This window comes from Pinus tabuliformis, chromosome 6 (assembly GCF_031772625.1).
Source record: "Pinus tabuliformis cultivar Carrire ecotype Pingquan chromosome 6, CPIR1, whole genome shotgun sequence".
Classification (NCBI taxonomy): Eukaryota; Viridiplantae; Streptophyta; class Pinopsida; order Pinales; family Pinaceae; genus Pinus; species Pinus tabuliformis.
Window position 1 is genome coordinate 929,920,056 of NC_142292.1, and position 14,846 is coordinate 929,934,901.

At 37.4% G+C, this 14,846-nt stretch overlaps 1 pseudogene; it reads left to right on the forward strand.

The window, feature by feature from the left end:
* On the forward strand, nucleotides 1-717 carry LOC149261974 (uncharacterized; annotated as a pseudogene).
* The last annotated feature ends 14,129 nt before the right edge of the window (nucleotides 718-14,846 follow it).

Below are 14,846 nucleotides of genomic sequence, written 5' to 3' on the forward strand. Positions count from 1 at the left end.
ATGTTTGGGATTGCCACCTCTGCTAGGTTATGGGACAAGAGAAAATAATACATAAAGTTGTGGTGGAGGACGAAGGAGATGAGGGCGTTTATTTGGTTAGAGAAGCCTATGAAAACTGGCAAGGGTGACAATTCTTCCCTGCCCCCATGGAGAATATCAACTAATACCTCCGATTTTAAGTACACCAAGAAGCAAGGACACAGATCTGCCATTAAAATTTCCCGCATTGTGTCTGACTTTCAGAATGGGTCTTCCCGATGTACATTGGTTTCTCATGGGGGATGATGATACTGTCTTTATTACTGATAATCTGGTGAGGGTTATGTCCAAGTATGATTACACGAAACCTTACTGCATTGGCAGTTTACAAAGTCTCATTTGCATAATATTTTCTTTTCTTATAGTATGGATTAGGGGGGAGGTGGATTTTCCATTAGCTATCCTCTGGCAAAGGTGTTGGAGACTATGCAAGATAAGTGTATTCAGAGGTATCCTGGTTTGTATAGAAGCGATGATAGAATACAGGTCTGCATGTCTGAGTTGGGCGTGCCAATTACAAAGGAGCATGGCTTTCATAAAGTAAGATCTAGGGATTTTAGTAATGGATCAGCTACACCAACTATCCCAGAATATTCACTCATCATCCTATTCAGTGGGCACGACATCCACTTCTCTGGTCATGCAACCAAGGATGGATGGGGGGAGATCCGGAAATGAATCTCCGCCTCCTGCCGTGGTGTGTCCTTCAAGGTCATATAGAACAAACTCTATATTGACTTGCTCAAACTCTATATTGACTTCTTCTGCTCCTGGTAGTGAAGCTGGAACTCAATCAACATATGATGCTTCAGCTGAGCTAAATTGGAATAGGGAACAACATAGAATTAGAACTATTGGTACCGTGACTCGATCCTTGGTGGAGGAGGGGCCGAAATATCGAGGGCGTACAAGTTACGAGAAGAGATAACAAGATCTGCCATTAATTTGAGCATGATTGTCTTGGGGTTGCAGTGAGCATGTTGTTCATTATTTTTGTGTCCATATTGCTTCTCTACATGCATTAAGCTGCAGCTCAGAGATCCAAGAATGGGGAGGCTTCAACCATCACTATTACAGAGAGAATTCAATGGGGCTAGTAGCTTTTGTTTTACAATTTTGTTTTGCATTCCCTTCATGTTTCACTGAGTATAAAATCAATTAGTTTATTGAAACCTGAATCTCAAGACTTGAAAAATAACAGAACACTGAATTTAAATTACAGTTTTTTATTTTCTTGGATAAGAAAAACCGCTTTTATTTTATGAACCTAGCAGAATACTGAATTTAAATTACAGTTTTTCATTTAAAACCGCTTTTATTTTATGAACCTAGAAAACCAGTAATTAATAGAGGTTTATTTTATGAACCTGGAAAACTAGTAATTAATAGTGGTTGGGCACAGGTGCATACAACAAAAAAGAAAAAGAAAAATATTTTCTTGGATAAGAAAGAATATTGAATTTAATTTTTATTTTCTTGGATAAGAAGAACTATTTTTATTTTATGAACCTAGAAAACCATTAATTAATAGAGGTTGGGCATAGGTGCATATAGAAAAAAATAAAAAAATAAATAACCTAGAAAACCAATAATTAATAGAGGCGATAGGGGAATGCTTGACTTGTCCCACTAGTGATTTCTTGATTTATCCAACTAGTGATTTCTTGACTTGTTCTGTCTGACTAGTGATTTCTCTCAAATAGTCTCTTACTCTTTCAAATTTTGTACTCTTTCAGATTTTGACAATAATTTCACAGGAATCTTGCTACTATATTGTGCATAAAGCAGATAATTGTGAAACTGTGAAACAAGCGAAAGAAGAATTGTGAAGTTGATAATTCTGAAACAGTTGAAGCAGTTGGGCAAGAATTCTGAAACAGTCGAAGCAATCGAGGAAGAATTGTGAAGCAGTCGTGGAAGAATTCTGAAACAGTCAACTCACTTGTGAAGCAGTCGGGGAAGAATTCTGAAACAACTGAAGCAATCGAGGAAGACTTGTAAAGCAGTCTAGAAATATAATTGTGAAGCAGTCCAGGCAGGTTTGATAATAAAAAGCCTGCTAAAGACCGACCTCTACATGTGTTGGCTTCACTAGCCACTTACATCCTCCTATCACTGGCCACTTGTTCACTCACATGCCACTTGTTTACTCATGCCACTTGTATGTGAGTACTTGTATGGTTTACTCACAGAATGAGATATATATCTCTAATTCACAAGATCATATATATTTAAACATTAAATACCTGAAAACTAACATTAAACTAATGTTAGCATTAATTTACCAGACTTACCTTAGCATCAAAATGCAAGCAAATTTATAAATATAGTATATGGTTAGCATCAAAATGCAAGCAAATTTATAAATATAGTATATGGTTTTATGCCTTTGCCTCGCGAAGAGGGTAAATAAGACAATAGATGACTATATTCCTGAAAAATTTGATTATCCCAAAGTAACCTATTTTAATAAACAACTCAATTAATAATAACCACTTCGTTTCTCATTACTATAGTCCCATGCCATTGCCAGATAACAAGGACTAATAATAATACAAATTCACTAAAAAAACACTATCATAATTGAATCCTCTTAATTATAAAATTTGAATTATTGTCCACCTTTCCATAAAAAAAAATGGACGAGTATAAAATTAATAATAAATTCACCAATTACAAAATATAAATTTAAAAAATACTTTCAGATTATCTATATATAACTCGAATTATTTTTCCACCTCTCACTAAGGGAACGCCTATTACAGTATCTCAAATCAAGACGCTTAGATTCTCTTCGTAATCTCGATATTTTCATTGCGTGAGCAACAAGAAGATATTATATATTTTGTGATTTTCCACACATAAGACAAAACAACAAGGTGTCCACTTTCATCCACCCGGGAAAAAGGGTTATTCTCGTTTGCTCTTCCAACGCCTCCAATCAAGATGGCGCAGTGATTAGATGGGTTTCACAACCCCATTATTATTTCTTATTATTATTTTTATATTTCGATTACCATTTTTATATTTAAAATACCGTAATTTATAATTCGCTATGGGAGGTATGGAAGATTTAGGTATATGATATTATATTAAAAAATAAATTAAATTTAAAAAAGTTGTGTATGGATTCATAATAATATTTTTAATTTAAGCCCAAAATTTTATAAGTAGGGATTAAATTTATTAATATATAGTATAGAATTAAATAATAAAAAATTGTATATAAAAAAATAATTTTTTGTTTGCTTGTTAAGTTTCGCAGGTTTATTCCATTTTCTATTATATAATAAGTAAGTTTTACACCATATAGATTAACTAGGTGGCCTCAACTTGCCCTGAAGGGAAACCAAGATTGTTGGCCACCGGACGGCGTTGTAAACTATCCAAAAATATATTGTCTTAGTCTTTCTAGCTAGCCTAGATATGTCTCTATCTCATGTCCATACACTACATAACTGTAAAAACTGACATTTGCAACATGAAAATTAAAAGCTAATTGCATAAAACAAAATTATGCATGGGTAGGATTCTAATCCTTCTGATCCTCTGAAGCAGATGCGACGGGTGTTGGATCCTTGGCGGATGCCCCTGGCATATCATACAACTCCAATATGCAAGGGATATGGCGGTTGATTATGTCCAGCCTAATATCATGTTTATGCAGCTGGAAGAGGATTTTCTCCATATCCTTCTTATAGTTCGACATTCCCTGTAGTGTCATCGCCATACCCACAGATATCTACTCCCTCACCTTGCCTAATAAACTCTTCATTAACCAATACAAGTACAGTGTTTGCTTGAACTGTGTGATTCTCCCACGGGTGTTACCCGAATCCGGACTAGAGCCCTCCAGTTATCGATGTCTTCCTCCGTCTCGCTTCCTTGTTTTACCTCCTCTTCCCATTCTTCCAGCAATTTTCGGATGCATGCATATGTCCCTTCTCAGTAAGCCTCTGCTGCTTCAGTGATGAGGTTTTCTATTGATTTCCAGCGCTTGCGTGGTTCCGACGTGCTCAACCCCTTGTCTTTCCTAGGTGTAGGGCCTCTCCTACCACACCCACAACCTCTCGCAACACGAGCCATGACCTACTTTCCAGAACACTGATGACACCCAGAATAAGTTAGAATAAAACATAGAATTTTTGTTATACGCCACCTCACCAGTTCATGATTCTTCTCTCCGCCAATTCTCAACGCATTCATGCTGGGGTGGGCCGAAGCCCACAACTCCCAAAGGGGAGGTCCTTGTCCCATGCCCCTTGGACTGCCTTTGTTCCCTTCCCCCTTACTAGTGTTTGTATACAAGTCATCCCTCCCCAGCCCGAGCCGAGCCTGCAAACCCTCATTGATTCGAGTAGCATGCATGCGATAATTCTAGTTTCTTGCCCCCTCGTCCCAAGGATAAGTGGTTTTGCCTCTCAGTTCCCCCCGACTGGGTTTCCATTCAGGATTTATGGCCTTTCCATCATTCCAGTAAGGGTTCCAGCTACCCCAGTGGTTTCTTTGTGAGTCGCATGCGTGGTTGTGCCCCAAGCCCCCTACCAACTGCTTCCCCCTACCCCTCGCTACGAGCCTCTACCCCTCACGCATTTCGGTGCCACAAGTTGTTGGCATTATGATTCATGTGTTGTACTTGATGGCAACCCACTTGTAGCAGAACAACTCACTTGTACATGGTAACTACATGAATCTAGAGAAGAGATATCAAATGTGACAAAATGCATGACAAGTGGTATTTATAGATGTGATGAAATGCAGGGCAGCTTCAACGAATCAGTTCAGAAGGCAACTCTCTCAGATGAAAGATCACAGTATAGCAGGTAAACACCAAGAATGAAGAAAGAAAGGTATACGCAGGTTCACTATATACCAAGTCGCGTATACACACATGTTCACTATATACCAAGTCGCATATACACGCAGGGTCATGTACACACACACTTTCACAGAAGGAAAGGCGCGTACATGTCGGAAACTTGGTTTTGGTTCGTGGTATTTGGTCCATGGTATTATGATCCATGGTATTGGTCCAAGGTATCTTGTCCGATGTGTTGACCCCAGGTATTTGGTCCAAGGTATTGATTCTAACTGGTTTTGGACCATGGTATTGAGTAAGGCCTAAGACTATAAAAGAGGGCGAAGATCATTAGGCAAGGGCACTTACGAATTGCATATCTAATGAAAAGCAAGATCTAGATTACAGGTTATTGGGTTATAGTGCACAACTGGATCTGAATCAAGGATGAACCTGAGCGCTTGATGAGGGATAAGTTCTATTGATGCGTCAAGATCTTAAGGCTTGAAGAGAAGTATCTTTGTGTGGTTTTGATCTTTTATCTTAATAATTGGCGCATGTCATAAGCTGTAAATATGATGATCTGGGTATATCTGATGTCTGAATAATTGTAAATGTTAAACCATCATTTACAGATCTGTACGTAGGTTCCTTATAACAAAGGCACGTATACACGCTGGTTCGGCATTTCAAAAGTGAGTATACACAAGTTTGCCTTGATACAAGTGCGTATGCACGTAGGTTCGTCACATTGAAGTAGCGTACGTCTCATAAAATATGCTTAAGCTACTTCTGATTATTATTGCAGTGTTTTCGGTTCTGGCTTGGGTTCTGGTTACTGTTACTGTATTCTGGTTACAACATTCAGAGAAGTGATTGTTTGATTCAGTTTTTGGTTGGTGCAAAGGAGATTGGTCGATGCAGATATATTTGACATTTGATTGATGTTATTGATGGATCTAGTGTGAAAATTTATGAAACGTGGTCCCTGGGACAAAAGAGAAGGTTGTAGTCTTCTATAGGTCAGCACCTAGGTACTAGTACATCAGCTAGTACAAGAGCTAGGGGGTTGTAGCTCCCTTCCAAGAGAAGCTGGAGAAAGAGAGAAGGTTGTAGCCTTCTGCACATAGAAGCCTGCGTACTGGTATAAGACTGCACCAGTACAAAATATTGTAAAAAGAAGTTTCTTAATAAAATAAAGATAGAGACTATTGCAGCAGGTGGTTTTCACCCACATTGGGTTTCCACCTTATATCTTGTGTTCATGTGTGTGACTATCTGTTCTGCCTTTACTGCTCCTGGTTACTGTTTATATGGTTTTGATGCACAGATTAAACAAGATATTTTGGATAAAAGGGAATGTGCCTTCAAAGAAGAAGCTACCAAACTAAAAGCCCAACTAGAAGAAGGAAACAAGGTAAGGAAGCAATTCAAGGACAAGGAAGATCAATGTCAAAAGCTACAGGATGAAGTGACAACATTAAGAAATGAAGTAAATGAAAGGAGCGCAACAATCAAGAAACTCATAGATAGATGCAGTTACTATGAAAGTCTTGAAACTAGGATCCTCTTGCTAAAAGAAGATCTTGAAGAATCAAATAATCAGAATAAAGAACTACTCCAAGCTCTTGAAAAATAAGAAAACGAAGTTCTTAAATTAAGACATCAGTTGGAAGAAGGAAGAAAAGCTGAAGGAATTATGAAAAAGCAGTATCTTGAAAAGTAAGAGTAACATCAGGTTGAGGTAAATATTCTAAAAGATAAATTAGAAGAAAAGGATAAGCTCTTATGATTTCAAGATAGTACTAAGACCTTGGATGATATTCTTAGTAGTCAAAGGTCTCCTGCTATCAAAACTGGTCTTGGTTTTCATGAATCTGTTGAAGGTGAATCTAGTTCACAAAGTAAGATAAGGAACTCTAATGCGAAATCTGAAATGCTCAACAAGGAGATGAGAGGTCAATCACATCAACAACCAAGGAAAGAAATTCTTCAAAGAAAAAATTTTACTCCTAACTATGGAAGTGATAGTCGGTTATTTCCTAACCTCTCTCAGATGAAAGATCACAATATAGCAGGTAAACACCAAGAATTAAGAAAGAAATGTATACACAAGTTCATTATATACCAAGTCGCATATACACACAGGTTCACGTACACATGCACTTTCACAGATGGAAAGGCGCATAGATGTCGGAAACTTGGTTTTGGTCCATGGTATTATGTTCCATGGTATTGGTCCAAGGTATCTTGTCCGACGTGTTGACCCCAGGTATTTGGTCCAAGGTATTGATTCTAAGTGGTTTTGGACCATGGTATTGAGCAAGGCCTAAGACTATAAAAGGAGGCGAAGATCATTAGGCAAGGGCACTTACGAATTTCATATCTAATGAAGAGCAAGATCTAGATTACAGGTTATTGGGTTATAGTGCACAGCTAGATCTGAATCAAGGATGAACCTGAGCGCTTGATGAAGGATAAGTTCTATTGATGGGTCAAGATCTTAAGGCTTGAAGAGAAGTATCTTTGTATGGTTTTGATCTTTTATATTAATAATTGGTGCATGTCGTAGGTTGTAAATATGATGATCTGGGTATATCTGATGTCTGAATAATTGTAAAGGTTAAACCATCATTTATAGATCTGTACGCAGGTTCCTTATAGCAAAGGCGCATATACACGCTGGTTCGACATTTCAAAAGTGCATATACGCAAGTTTTCCTTGATACAAGTGCGTATGCACGCAAGTTCCTCACATTGAAGTAGCGTACGTCTCATAAAATATGCTTAAGCTACTTCTGATTGCTGTTGCAGTGTTTTGGGTTCTGGCTTGGGTTCTGGTTACTGTTACTGTATTCTGGTTACAACATTTAGAGAAGCGATTGTTTGATTCAATTTTTGGTTGGTGCAAAGGAGATTGGTCGATGCAGATATATTTGACATTTGATTGATGTTATTGATGGATCCAGTCTGAAAATTTATGAAACGTGGTCCCTGGAGCAAAAGAGAAGGTTGTAGTCTTCTGTAGGTCAGCACCTAGGTACTAGTACATCAGCTAGTACAAGAGCTAGGGGGTTGTAGCTCCCTTCCAGGAGAAGCTGGAGAAAGAGAGAAGGTTGTAGCCTTCTGCACATAGAAGCCTGCGTACTGGTATAAGACTGCACCAGTACAAAATATTGTAAAAAGAAGTTTCTTATTAAAAGAAAGATAGAGACGATTGCAGCAGGTTGTTTTCACCCACAATGGGTTTCCACCTTATATCTTGTGTTCATGTGTGTGACTATCTGTTCTATCTTTACTGCTCCTGGTTACTGTTTATATGGTTCTGATGCACAGATTAAAGATCAACATATGAAGAATTAACTAAATTATAAGTTTACAGAGTATACGCTAGTTGCCTTATACGCAGTTGCATATACACGCAAGTTTCAATAACTGAAGTAGCGTATATGAATCAGAATTTGAAAATGAAATATTATTTACTTGCTAACACTGATTCACCCCCTCTAAGTATTATTTCCAACAATTGGTATCAGAGCAGGTCCTTTGGTAAAAGCTTGATCGCTTGAAGGAGATCCGTAGAACAATGTGAAAGAAGCTAAAGAAGAAAGCGCCTTAGAAGAAGAAGACATCTCAAAGGAACTATGATAGTGGGAGAATCGATCGAGGAATATGTGGAAGCAACTCTTCAGATTCAAAATCACCAGAATATGAACAAGAAAACGAACTAACATGTATGAATTTGTTACCCTCTGTTGATACATTTCTTCATCCATTTGAAGATTATGAAAGTGATAGCGAAACAACTGAATTTGCGCTTATGGGTGTGGAAGAAAGATATCAAATAGAGGCAGAATTTAAAAGGCTTGTTGACAAAATTAGAGATCAACAAGATCTTTTGGACAAAAGGGAATGTGCCTTCAAAGAAGAAGCTACCAAACTAAAAGCCCAACTAGAAGAAGGAAACAAGGTAAGGAAGCAATTCAAGGAAAAGGAAGATCAATTTCAAAAGGTACAGGATGAACTGACAACATTAAGAAATGAAGTAAATGAAAGGAGCACAACAATCAAGAAACTCGGAGATAGATGCAGTTACTATGAAAGTCTTGAAGCTAAGATCCTCTTGCTAAAAGAAGATCTTGAAGAATCAAATAAGCAGAATAAGAACTACTCCAAGCTCTTGAAAAACAAGAAAACGAAGTTCTTAAATTAAGACATCAGTTGGAAGAAGGAAGAAAAGCTGAACGAATCAAGAAGAAGCAGTATCTTGAAAAGGAAGAGAAACATCAGGTTGAGGTAAATATTCTAAAAGATAAATTAGAAGAAAAGGATAAGCTCTTACGATTTCAAGAAAGTACTAAGATCTTGGACGATATTCTTAGTAGTCAAAGGTCTCCTGCTATCAAAATTGGTCCTGGTTTTCATGAATCTGTTGAAGGTAAATCTAGTTCGCAAAGTAAAACAAGGAACTCTAATGCGAAATCTAAAATGCTCAACAAGGAGATGAGAGGTCAATCCCATCAACAACCAAGGAAAGAAATTCTTCAAAGAAAATCTTTTACTCCTAACTATGGAAGTGATAGTCAGTTATTTCCTCAAATGAATAATGTTGAATGTTATGTATGTCATAATTTTGGACATGTTGCAACCAGATGCAGAAATAGAATGGTTCAAGACCGTCACACAGAAAGATCATCACGTTCCAGGTACTTTAAGGGATATTGTTTTTCTTACAATATGTTTGGTCACAAAGCCATTGACTGCTATAGAAGGAATATGAAACATATGAGATGTTATGCATGTAACAAACTTGGACATATGGCTAAGGAATGCAGGAACAAAGTACGGGCACCATACCAAAAGGAGAAAACATCTTCACACTTGAAAATATGGAAGAAGAAGTAAGTACAGTCAGAAAGATGTGGCATAGCACAATGTATAGACATTACAGACTCAGAGGGAGCTGAAAGTGTGAAACTTCAGTTTTCTAAATCTCATACACAATTTTCATGAAGAGAAATCGCGTATATGCGCGAGTTAGACACTGCACATTCGCGTATATGTTAGTTTGAGGAAAAGCAGTGGGACAGACTCAGGAAAAAGGATAAGTCAATTATTTCTCTGTTTGATGATGGTTACAATCTCCTGATAATGTGTGTAAATATATTGATACTCATAAGATGTTGTTTTTGATCCTCACAAATTAACTTGGTGTATATCTGATTGTTGATGATGCCTTGATACTTCTTGTTGATATGTGCATGATCAGATCTGACAGTGAATAGATGGAACATGTTCAGGGGGAGAACATGTTATGCTTCTAATAAAGCATTGTTGGCATTATGTTTACAAGTCTTTGGTACCTAATCAATGATGATGATGTTTATATGGCTAAATGATACATCTTGCTATGTTACGGTTATGAGTTGCCTATGATAAAATCTCATCCTGATACTTGGGGGTCACATAGTTGGTTTTCAGATCAGATTCATGGATGGTTGTGGATGATTCCTTAATGATGCATATAGTCATATATATTGCTTACAAGATGATCTTAATAAGGACAAGAAGAAGTACAAATATTGAGTACACAACTTCATTACTTAATGATGAGCCACTCATTTCTTTCATGCTGCTGTCACCATGCCTTCTAAAGATCATATAGTACACTTATGATGTAGGATTCCTATGGTTCTTGGTTCTCACACGGTTGAGGATCGCTGTTGTCGATGATATAAAGAAATCTTGACAAATAACCATAAGATCATGGCTTTCTAGATACATATTGATATCTATTTTATGGATATACAGTATGATGGATACACGGATGATTACTTAAGTTTCATATTGTTGGTTGGCCAAGAGAATGGTGTTATTGTAGGTCACATGGAGACATAGCTATTTGAAGACATGGATATTCGAAGACATGGCTTACTTAATCACTTTGATTTCTTACCTTATGATGATAGGTTGATACTCACATATGTTTATTATCATGGTTGATGCTTATCAGATGTGGGATGTTCCCTAGTGATGATACATGGTTGATATATTGAAGGTTCTTGTGGAAAGATCATACTGTTATTAATGACAATGTTATGATCATAGATGATGACTATGGTGTTTTTCGCATACAGATGATATGATGTGAATGATTGAGATATGACATATGCTGAGGTTATGATAAGTCTCTTGCTACTAAGGAAACAAAGCAAGTTGATCTTGATGAAATCAAGAGGATGAGTTGATATCTATATGCAGACATATTTTTTCACAAGTTGATGAGATTTACATTGTCATAACTTGGGGACTAATGATGGACATATACATGGTTGCTGGTCTGGATGGCGATTGATAGATGCTGCTGATGGTAGTTGTTGATGACTATCATGGTCTTGTTTTAGATATTTGGTCACTATGTCATGTATATCTTTTATTATCAAGGTCATGTAACGACCTATTTTGTTTCCCCACTATGCATGGGATGGATGATGCAATGTTCTTATTCTATCATGTATAAACATTTGGTATATACCCACTTGGTTGGGTGGATGAGTCAAGTTTATCCCCACTTGGTTGGGAGAATGAATGTATGTATGAGTCATTGAGGATAGGAAGGTCAAACTCACATAGTTGAGTTATAGAGTCATGTTTTTATTCTTGAAAATATTTGCAGACTCTGCATGTGCACAGGGGGGGCATGGATGATACAGTACATCTCAGCATGAACAAAAAGGAAGTTCAATATAAGAATTCAGCATGTGCCTAGGGGGAGCATGATTAATATTCAGCTATTCAGATATGAAAGTCTTCTACTCTCAGGGGGAGAAGATATTGGTCCACCCTTTTCCCTTGATGTCAAAGGGAGAGAGTGACCTGGTGTTGTTGTTGCATCAAGTCCAAAGGGGGAGATTGTTGGCATTATGATGCATGTGTTGTACTTGATGGCAACCCACTTGTCGCAAAACAACTCACTTGTACATGGTAACTAGATGAATCTATAGAAGAGATATCAGATGTGACAGAATGCATGACAAGTAATATATATAGATGTGATGAAATGCAGGGTAGCTTCAGGGAATCAGTTCAGAAGGCAACTCTCTCAGATGAAAGATCACAGTATAGCAGGTAAACACCAAGAATGAAGAAAGAAAGGTATACGCAGGTTCACTATATACCAAGTCGCGTATACACGCAGGTTCACGTACACACGCACTTTCACAGAAGGAAACGCACGTACATCTCAAAAAGTTGGTTTTGGTCCATGGTATTGTGATCCATGGTGTTGGTCCAAGGTATCTTGTCCGGCATGTTGACCCCAGGTATTTGGTCCACGGTATTGATTCTAAGTGGTTTTGGACCATGGTATTGAGCAAGGCCTAAGACTATAAAAGGAGGTGAAGATGATTAGGCAAGGGCACTTACGAATTGCATATCTAATGAAGAGCAAGATCTAGATTACAGGTTTTTGGGTTATAGTGCACAACTGGATCTGAATTCTATGGGTCCCTGAATTTTATAGTGCACAGCTGGATCATTTCTAATATTCTATAAAACATTTTTTATGGATATCATATATATAAAATGCATGTCAAGAATAAAACATTCTTACGTTTAATAAGAAGTTAAGATTTTAACAATCTTTGGTTACTCTAATCGCTTTATAAATGTAATAAACCCAAGATAACTTGTAAAAATTAGCTAAATTATGATTAGTTAGTTTAATAAATTATGATCAGTTAGTTTAATAAATAAAATTGGTAAGTATTGTAAATGGTTGATTTATATTATTAAAAAAAGGGTCACAATTAGTTATAACGAGTCATAGTTAATAAATAAAGTGGTTACCTTGCATTATATGAAAGGGACCATGAGTAGTTAAGGTTTTGGGTCTCATGAGACTATATATTGTTGAAAATAGTAAGGGAAATCTTGCATTGTGTTGTGTAATTGAACTATGTTCTACTAGAGTTTGCCCCCTCGAAGAGGCAAGTGAACAATATTGTTACAAATCTTAATAAAATATTTGTATTGTTATCATCTTATTGTGTATTTTTTGTGGTATTTCTGGCATATTTCGCACTTCTAATATTTTATGCAAGTCAAACATACTACAAGTGGTATCAGAGCACTTTTCCGAGTTAGTTGCACAAATAATTTTAGCTAAAAATATTTTAGGCTAGAGACGTGTTATGTCGTCTTTAAACTACATATCTATCGTTATGTGAAGCAAATTTCATTTGGGGAAGCATACATGCAGGAACTACAAGAGGTTGTCACGTTTGTTGGACCCCCTTATAACCCCTGTTGGTACCCCTTCAATTAGTAGTGCATTAGAAATCACCTATACATGGATTGCGCTTCCACGTACCTCTGGTATATCGGAAGCCCCCTAAGGTTACCTTAAAACCAACCATAGATAGGTTATCGACCATCTTGCTTCTACAATACATCAAGAAAAACACTCGAGGCTATTACTTGCACATATCTAGGGTAATCAAGGAGTACAGTGAAGGGAACGATCTATCCTCCTTAGTTAGCGCTCCGAAAGATTGGGCTGAGTACTATTATTGGACCTTTGGCATATATTGCGATCTGTAGTACTTGAAATTAATTTATTTCCATAGTTCCCTCATTTTTTGTTGATTGACCATCACATTTTACAATATCTAGAAGTTGGGGGTTTTGTCGCCGCAATCTTGATTAGTTGTGACAACCAAATTATTACACAGTTTGTAGTATTCAATTGATGGGGTTTTGACAACCACAATTGTGATCATTTGGGACAACCACATTCCTACACATTTTGTAGTCTTCAGCAGTGAGGGTTCCTATCACTGCAATATTAATCAACTAGGACTACTAAATTCCTACACATTTTGTAGTATCAAAATTTTGGGATTTCAACATTACAATATTGATCAGCTAGGAGTAATACTCCTATGAGAGTAAAACTAAAAAATTAAAAAAATGGCCGCAAAGTTCCACTTGCAAGAGACCTAGCCCATGGGATTCATGACTATGAGCTGATCACAGTAATACCATCCGCTACTATGACTTTTTTTCATGTGGCCCTGAATTTTTTTGAAGGCCTACCAGTGACCTACGTCAACAAAGTCCTTGTCTCACACCCATTACATCCATACAAATTTTAAGTAACCCAAAATTATGACCCTGATCATTGTATGGTAGCTACGCAGGCTCAAGCTATGGAAAACCTATATAAAAAGGTGGAAGACCTAGAAACGAGCGTCACCACTAAAGTAGAAGAGGCAATTACAAAGCCTTGGGACCAATACAACACATCCTCAAAGCTAAATACCTCGCAGGGGAGGGGAACCATGGCCATGCCAACCTGGAAGGAGAACCTAGCCAACATCAATATGATGGGTATCATAATTTCCATGAGGTTACCAATATTCTAGCAATAAGACGCCCAAAATTGACATGCACAAATTTAAGGGTTCTAACCCAACAGTGTGGGTGGCACAAATGGAACAATATTTTCAACTCAATAATATATGGGATGATGAAACCAAACTACGTGAAAGATCTCTTTACTTGGACCAAGAACACTAGCAGTGGTGGTAATGGCATCAGAAGTGCTACGCCATAAATCCGACTTGAAATATGTTCTCTAAATCCATTTGTGCCTGTTTTGATAAGGACTCTCACCTTCTCGGTCGCCTGAGGAAGATAAAAAAAAAAAATCGATACAAGTACGAGACTACATCACGACATTTGAACAACTAGCCATCCAGGCCGAGGGCATAGGGGACGCCTTGTGTATGGAATGTTTCATTAGTGGCCTCAAGGAAGCCATCCAGGAACATGTTAGAATCTGTCAACTGATTACTTAGTTGGAAGCTTTCCACAAAGTTTTAGATGCAAAAATTGTTATTAACGCCTAATCCATCCTTCATTCACATCAAAGGCATGTCCCACCCCTGCTAGTGGCCCCACTCAAACCCTTAAGGTGCAAAAGGTGTCGCCAGTGGAAATAGATGAA